The following is a 9364-nucleotide window of genomic DNA, read 5'->3' on the forward strand; positions in this document are numbered from 1 at the left end:
TGCTCCCCACCTTCAGAGGAGTTGCTTCACAAATTGTGAAGCGTAAAAAAAAAAAAAAAAAAAACACACAAAAAACTCATACAGCTCAACAGAAAAAGAGCAATCCAATAAAAAAAAAGTGGGCAGAAGATATGAATAGATGGTTCTCTAAAGAAGAGTTACACATGGCCCACAGATGTGCAGAAATGTTCTAACTCATCAGAGAAATTCAAATCAAAACCACATAGGGAAAAATTAAAACTCTGTATATCAAAATTAAGAAACATGTAAAATTCCAGACTTAGGGAATTCACCATAGGTAAAGCCATGGCCCAAGGTCTATATTCAAGAAATACTTATTCAGTACCTGTTATAGAGATTTTTGTGGTAGCTGGAGCAGTTGATTAAATATTTACTTCCTAACAATTCTAGAGTTGAAGTGAATCTTGGACATTTGATTTGTGTACCCCACTAATTTCTTGATTTTGTCTGTTTTGAAGTCATTTTGATGATGCAAGAGTCTTTAGGAAATAAACACGTTTTTCCCTTTCAACACAGTTACATTTTTTCTCTTTTATTTATTTACTTCATTTTATTTTCATTTATAAAATGGAAACACTGACAAAACCATAGGATAATAGGGGTACAGTTCCACACAATTCCCACCACCAGAACTCTGTATTCCATCTTCTCCCCTGATAGCTTCCCTAGTCTTTATCCCTCTGGGTGTATGGACCCAGAATCATTGTGGGGTGCAGAAGGTGGAAGGTCTGGCTTCTATAACTGCTTATCCTCTAAACATGAGTGTTGGCATGTTGGTCCATACTCCCAGCCTCTCTCTCTCTTTCCCTAGTGGGGCAGGGATCTTTCTTAGTTTTGTCCGGCACTCATCTAGAGCCAGGTAAAAAGAAATGAAGTGTTGAGAAAGGACTCCTAGTGACAACTACATAGAAAGGAGAATCTGAAAAAATTCATCAGTGGCTCAGGGGAAACAAAAGGTAATTCATGTATTACTAAGCAGCTTCCACACTTGACTGGAAGTATAGTTTATAAATTTGTCCACATGTATGAAGATTGTCTTTTTCTTTTGTAAACACATGTACTTTAAACCAGTGTGTTAAGTAACTGAGTATTCTTAATACCACATTGTATTTGCTACTTTCAGATTCTGCAAAGTTCTCTCACATATTGTCAATAAACTTTCTTCACACTTTTAGAATGAACATTCTGTTCCTACTGTTGATCTCTAACTTTCACAGAAGTACAAGTCTTATTCCATCCCCTAAAGAACTGCTTACATTAAACAAATGAACTAATATTAATTATGATATTAACTGTATGCTCATGTAAAGCAGGGGTCTTTGAACCTGAAAAATCATTTAGTCCGGCCCTGCCAAGGCAACCAGAGTTTATTCACAGCAACATTACGTGCTGGTGTTTAAGTTGATAAGTTTGTATGGCCTATGAACGATGTTATAAAAATCCAAATGACTTTTGGAAGAGTAAAAGATTCCCTATCTCTGGTAAAGGAAGGAAGCAGAGATGAATATGAAGAAAAAAGACTGGGAAATCTTCAGATTCACTGAATCTCTGTGAAGCTCTGTGTGCTGTGCCTGGCATTAATTTGTTTTCATATTCCACAACTTTGAACAAAGTTCTAAGCCTCAGTTTCCACATGTATAACTTCTTTATTCAGTCATCTGTTGATGAGCATTTAGACTGTTTCACCTCTCTGGCTAGTGTGAGTACTAGAACTATAAACATAGTGATGCATACTTCCCTTTGAGTTAGTTACATCCTTTGGATAAATGTCTCAAGGTGGTATTGCCAGATCATAAAGTATTTCCATGTTTATTTATTTAAGAACTCTCAGTACAGTTTTCAAAAAGGGTTGCACTGAGTTTGTACTTCCATCAACTGTGAAAAAAAAAAATTCCTTTTTCTCTACAACCTCATCAATGCCTATCATTTGCTTTATGTTGATATAGACCATTTTCACAGGTGTGAACTGCAATCTTTTTTTTTTTTTCTTTTTTTACCAGAGTACTGCTCAGCTCAGGCATATGATGAATTGGGGACTTTGAGCCTCAGGCCTAAGAGTCTCTTTGCATAACCATTTTGCAATCTACCCCACCCTCTAGAGTTTTAATTTGCATTCCTCTAATGATAAATTAAGTTGTGTCTGCTCTACTATTTTCAACTTGCTTTCATTTGTTGAGAACAAATTAGGGTGACCAAATAGCAAAACATGCTACTGAACTGTAGAAAATATTCATTTGGGGGTCGGGCGGTGGCGCAGTGGGTTAAGCGCATGAGGCGCAAAGCGCAAGGACCAGCGTAAGGATCCTGGTTCGAGCCCCCGGCAACCCACCTGCAGGGGAGTCGCTTCACAGGCGGTGAAGCAGGTCTGCAGGTGTCTGTCTTTCTCTCCCCCTCTCTTGTCTTCCCCTCCTCTCTCCATTTCTCTCTGTCCTATCCAACAATGAACAACATCAACAATAGTAATAATAATAACCACAACGAGGCTTCGGCAACAAGGGCAACAAAAGGGGGGAAAAAATGGCCTCCAGGAGCCGTGGATTCATGGTGCAGGCACCGAGCCCAGCAATAACCCTGAAGGGAAAAAAAAAAAGAAAATATTCATTTTAGGCAATAATAAAGCAAACCCCCCTCAAACTTAACCTTTTATTTATGTATTAAAATATTCATATGAAAATGAAGGCTAATAATATAGTTTACCTTTTCAAAGAATCTTGGCTTCCTTGATTTTTGTTTTTTACCAGAGGACTGCTCAATTCTGGTTTATGATGAAACTCGGGATTGAACCTGAGACCTCTTGGTACCTCAGGCATGAAAGTCTGTTGTGCTACAACTGTTGCTGTCTCTACAGCCCTCCTTGATCTTTTGTCTCATCAATTTAATTTATTTCTGCTCTCATTTTATTTTTTGAATAAAAAACTGACTTTGGGTTTGCTTTCATCTTTTTATTTTTTTATATTTATTTTTATTTATTAGTGGATAGTGACTTTGGGTTTGCTTTCATCTTTTTATTTTTTATATTTATTTTTATTTATTTTTTTAGTGGCTAGAGACAGAGAGTAATTGAGGTTGGAAGGGAATAGAGGAAGAGACAGAGAGACATTTGCAGTTCTGCTTTACCACTTGTGAAGCTCCTCCCCTGCCAGTGGGGACCAGCTTCCATATTTTTTTAAATTTTTTTTTCTGGTTTTATTTATTTTTTTATACTTATTTATTTATTTTCCCTTTTGTTGCCCTTGTTGTTTAACATTGCTGTGGTTATTGATGTCATTATCATTGGATAAGAGAGAGAGAAATGGAGAGGGGGGGGAAGACAGAGGAGGAGAGTCTTTCTCTCTTTGAGACAACTGCAGACCTGATTCACCACTTGTGAAGTGACTCTCCTGCAGGTGGGAAGCCGGGGGCTCGAACCCAGATCCTTACTGGTCCTTGCACTTTGCACCACGTGCGCTTAACCCGCTGCTCCACCACTCAACTCCCCATATTTTTCTATTTTATTTTTATTTATTTATTTTTATTTTTTTTATTTAAGAAAGGATTAATTAACAAAACCATAGGGTAGGAGGGGTACAACTCCACACAATTCCCACCACCCAATCCCCATATCCCACCCCCTCCCCTGATAGCTTTCCCATTCTCTATCCCTCTGGGAGCATGGACCCAGGGTCATTGTGGGTTGCAGAAGGTAGAAGGTCTGGCTTCTGTAATTGCTTCCCCACTGAACATGGGCGTTGACTGGTCGGTCCATACTCCCAGTCTGCCTCTCTCTTTCCCTAGTAGGGTGGGTCTCTGGGGAAGCTGAGCTCCAGGACATATTGGTGGGGTCTTCAATCCAGGGAAATCTGGCCGGCATCCTGATGACACCTGGAACCTGGTGACTGAAAAGAGAGTTAACATACAAAGCCAAACAAATTGTTGAGCAATCATGGACCCAAAGCTTGGAAAAGTGGAGAGGAAGTATTAGGGAGAGTACTCACTGCAAACTCTAGTGTACTTCTGCTTTCTTACTTTGGTGCCATACTCCAAACTCAGTCAATTTCTGCTTTGCGTTTCTACTTCTTTTTTTTTTTTTTACATGCATAACATTCCCCAGATTCCCATTTAACAATACAACCCCCACTATTTCATTCATCATTTTTCATGGACCTGTATTCTCCCCACCCACCCACCCACTCCAGAGTCTTTTACTTTGGTGTAATACTCCAATTCCATTTCAGGTTCGACTTGTGTTTTCTTTTCTAATCTTGTTTTTCAACTTCGGCCTGAGAGTGAGATCATCCCGTATTCATTCTTCTGTTTCTGACTTATTTCACTCAACATGATTTTTTCAAGGTCCATCCAAGATCGGGTGAAAACGGTGAAGTCACCATTTTTTACAGCTGAGTAGTATTCCATTGTGTATATATACCACAGCTTGCTCAGCCACTCATCTGTTGTTGGACACCTGGGTTGCTTCCAGGTTTTGGCTATTACAAATTGTGCTGCCAAGAACATATGTGTACACAGATCTTTTTGGATGGATGTGTTGGGTTCCTTAGGATATATCCCCAGGAGGGGAATTGCAGGGTCATAGGGTAGGTCCATTTCTAGCCTTCTGAGAGTTCTCCAGACTGTTCTCCACAGAGGTTGGACCAATTGACATTCCCACCAGCAGTGCAGGAGGGTTCCTTTGACCCCACACCCTCTCCAGCATTTGCTGCTGTTACCTTTTCTGATGTGTGACATTCTCACAGGAGTGAAGTGCTGGTATCTCATTGTTGTCTTGATTTGCATTTCTCTGACAATCAGAGACTTGGAGCATTTTTTCATGTGTTTCTCGGCCTTTTGGATCTCTTCTGTGGTGACTATTCTGTCCAAGTCCTTCCCCCATTTTTGGATGGGGTTATTTGTTGTCTTATTGTTGAGTCTGGCAAGCTCTTTATATATGTTGGTTATTAAACTCTTATCTGATGTATGGCATGTAAAGATCTTCTCCCATTCTGTGAGGGGTCTCTTGATTTGGGTAGTGGTTTCTTTTGCTGTGAAGAAGATTTTTAATTTGATGTAGTCCCATAAGTTTATACTTGCCTTAGTCTTCTTTGTAATTGGATTCGTTTCATTGAAAATGTCTTTAAAATTTATGCGGAAAAAAGTTCTGCCAATATTTTCCTCTAAGTATCTGATAGTTTCTGGTCTAACATCCAAGTCCTTGATCCACTTGGAATTAACTTTTGTATTTGGTGAAATACAGTGATTCAGTTTCATTCTTCTGCATGTTTCAACCCATTGTTTCCAACACCATTTGTTGAAGAAACTCTGCTTCCCCCATATAATAGTCTGGGCCCCTTTGTCAAAGATTAGATGTCCACAGGTGTGGGGCCTCATTTCTGGGCTCTCAATTCTATTCCACTGGTCAGTGTGTCTGTTCATGTTCCAGTACCAAGCAGTTTTGATGACAATGGCCCTATAATACAGTTTGAGATCTGGCAGTGTGATGCCTCCGGTTCTGTTCTTTTTTCTCAAGATTGTTTTGGCAATTCTAGGTCTTTTCTGGTTCCAGATAAACATTTGTAGCATTTTTTCTATTCTCCTAAAAAATGTGCTTGGGATCTTGATGGGGATAGCATTAAATTTGTAGATGGTTCTGGGTAATATATTCATTTTGATGATGTTAATTTTTCCAACCCATGAACATGGAATATCTTTCCACTTCTTTGTGTCTTTTTCAATTTCTTTGAGTAGTGACTCATAATTTTCAGTATACAAGTCTTTCACTTCTTTGGTTAGGTTTATTCCTAGATATTTTATTGTTTTTGTTGCTATAGAAAAAGGAACTGATTTCTGGATTTCAATTTCTTCTAACTTAGTGTTTGCATAGAGGAATGCCACTGATTTTTGAATGTTAATTTTATAGCCTGACACATTACTGTATTGCCTGATGATTTCCAAAAGCTTCTTGCTGGATTCCTTAGGTTTTTCCATGTATACTATCATGTCATCTTCAAATAAGGAGAGTTTGACTTCTTCTCTTCCAATCTGTATGCCTTTAATTCCTTGCTCCTGCCTGATTGCTATGGCAAGAACTTCCAACACTATGTTGAATAGTAATGGTGATAGCGGGAAGCCCTGTCTAGTACCTGATCTGAGGGGAATTGCTTCCAGTTTTTCACCATTGAGTATGATGTTTGCTGTAGGTTTGCTATAGATAGACTCCTCTATCTTCAGGAATTTTCCATCTATTCCTATTTTTTGTAGTGTTTTGATCATAAAGGGATGTTGTATTTTGTCAAAGGCTTTCTTTGCATCTATTGATATGACCATGTGGTTTTTGGTCTTGCTTTTGTTGATGTGGTGGATCACATTGATTGATTTACGTATATTAAACCAACCTTGCATGCCTGGGATAAACCCCACTTGGTCATGATGAACAATCTTTTTGATATACTGCTGTATCCGGTTGGCTAGAATTTTGTTCAATATTTTTGCATCTATGTTCATCAGAGATATTGGTCTGTAGTTTTCTTTTTTGGTTGTGTCCCTGTCTGCTTTTGGTATCAGGGTGATGTTGGCTTCATAGAAGCTGGCAGGGAATATTCCAGTGTCTTCAATCTTCTGGAAGACTTTTAAAAGTAGAGGTATTAGTTCTTCTTTGAAAGTTTTGTAGAATTCATTTGTAAAACCATCTGGTCCAGGACTTTTACTTTTGGGAAGATTTTTGATAACTGTTTCAATTTCATTAGCTGTGATGGGCCTGTTCATGTTATCCACTTCCTCTTTACTTAGTTTTGGAAGTTGGTAGGTATCTAGGAAATCATTCATTTCTTCCAGGTTCTCTAGCTTGGTGGCATATAGTTGTTCATAGAAGCCTCGCATGATATGTTGAATTTCTGCAGTGTCTGTTGTGATTTCTCCTCTTTCATTTACTATCCGATTTATTTGGGTCTTCTCCCTTTTTTGTTTTGTGAGTCTGGCTAAAGGTTTGTCGATTTTGTTTACTCTTTCGATGAACCAACATTTACTTTCATTGATCTTTTGTATGGTTTTCCTATTCTCAATGTTATTTATTTCTGCCCTAACTTTAGTAATTTCTGTCCTTCTGGTTGCTTTAGGATTCCTTTGTTGTTCTTCTTCTAGGTCTTTAAGATGTGCAATCAGGCTGTTTATTTGTGCCTTTTCTTGTTTCCTAATGTGTGCTTGTATAGCTATGAACTTCCCTCTTAGGACTGCTTTAGCTGTATCCCAAATATTTTGATAGCTTGTGTCTTCATTTTCATTGAACTCTCGAAACATTTTGATTTCTTCCTTGATTTCCTCTTTTACCCAGAAGTTGTTAAGAAGTGTACTGTTGAGCTTCCACATTTTGGCACTGTTACTAACCTTTTGTTGATTGTTAAGTGTTAGTTTAATTCCACTGTGGTCTGAGAAGATGCTTGGGATGATTTCAGTGCTCTTGAATAGGCTGATGCTGTCTTTGTGGCCTAACATATGGTCTATCCTTGAGAATGATCCATGTGGATTTGAGTAAAATGTGTATTCCAGTTTCTTGGGATGAATGACTCTGAAAATGTCCAATAGTTCTAGTTTATCTATCTCTTCATTTAGCTCCCTTATGTCTTTACTGATTTTCTGCCTGGATGATCTGTCAAGTTGAGATAGTGGTGTGTTGAAGTCTCCTACTATGATTGTGTTACTGTTAATATATTGTTCTAGCTCTTTCAGTAGAAGTTTGATGTATTTAGATGGCTTCTCATTGGGTGCATAGATATTAATAATTGTCAAGTCCTCTTGATTGACTGATCCTCTGAGCATTAAGTAGTGTCCATTCCTATCTTTTTTATTCTTATCTATTTTAAAGTCTATCATGTCAGATATGAGAATAGCTGTTCCTGCCCTTTTTTGTGGGCCATTGGCTTGTACGATAGTTTTCCATCCTTTCACTTTATGTCTGTGTTTGTCTTGTTGCGTTAGGTGAGTTTCCTGTAGACAACATATTGTTGGGTTGTGTTTTCTGATCCATCTTCCTACTCTGTGTCTTTTAATAGGTGAATTCAGGCCATTGACATTTATTGATATCAAATATTGAAGATATTTTAACGCCATTCTTGTAGAGTTTTAGAGTGTTTTGATATATGTCCTATTTGTGGTGGTCTGGTTGTTTATAGAAGACCTTTCAGAACTTCTTTCAGGGCAGGCTTGGTGATGGTTGCTTCCTTCAACTGTTGCTTGTCTGAGAAGGTTTTGATGCCTCCATCTAGTCTGAATGACAGTCTAGCAGGATATAGTATTCTTGGCTGAAAGCCTTTCTCATTGAGCACTCGATAGATATCTTGCCATTCTCTTCTGGCCTGTAGTGTTTGTATGGAGAAGTCTGCTGCTAATCTTATGGGTTTTCCTTTGTAGGTGACTCTTTGTTTTTCTCTTGCAGCCTTGAGGATCCTTTCTTTATCCTTTTTCCTTTCCATTCTAAGTATGACATGTCTTGGTGTCTTTAGGTCTGGGTTAATTCTGTTTGGGACCCTCTGGGCTACTTGAATCTTTATGTCTTTGGTGTTGTCTAGACTAGAGAAATTTTCAACTATTATGGCCTGGAGAATGCTTTCTTCCTCCCCTTCTCTTTCTTCCTCTGGTAAGCCAATAATGCGTATATTGTTTCTTTTGAAGTCATCCCATAGGACTCTGTTGTTGTTTTCAGTATCTCTTAATCTCTTTTTGAGATCTCTTACTTCTTTTTTAGTTGTCTCTAATTCATCCTCAATCTTGCTAATTCTGTCTTCAGCTTCATTGATTCTATTCTCTCTGCCCTCTACTGCTTTCTGGAGTTCATCTATTTTGTTGCCCTGCTCTGATACTGTTTTAGCTTGTTCAGCTAGTTGCCTTCTTAGCTCAGCGATTTCAGCTTTCAGCTCTCTAATAACCATGAGATAATTAGAATTTTCTTCCATATTCTCATTTGTTGTATATTTTTCTATTTTAAAGGAAGATAAATTTAGTTGAGACTTGCCTTCTATCTTGATGTGGGTTTGCACTACTATAAATTTTCATTTATTACCACTTGTGCTGTGTCCCATAAGATACTATAACTTGTTTAGTTATTCTTATTATTAATGATATAATTTCTTCTTTGATTTCTTCACTTACCCATGAATTATTCTTCTTCTACCACAAAAAATTTCTAAAATCACGATATCTTTTGTCTAGCCACAACCTTCCACCTTGATAGCTGTATGGATATTTCTTTGCTCTATGGTGAATCTTACTGATACCTAGAATTTAGGTGTCTTTCAAGTCTAGGTATTTTCCATACTTGGATCACAACCCACACTGCTGTAATTCCTCACCTGCTGGGCCACAATCAAGGAGAGATATG

The sequence above is a fragment of the Erinaceus europaeus genome, chromosome 11, assembly GCF_950295315.1.
Source record: "Erinaceus europaeus chromosome 11, mEriEur2.1, whole genome shotgun sequence".
Taxonomy (NCBI): domain Eukaryota; kingdom Metazoa; phylum Chordata; class Mammalia; order Eulipotyphla; family Erinaceidae; genus Erinaceus; species Erinaceus europaeus.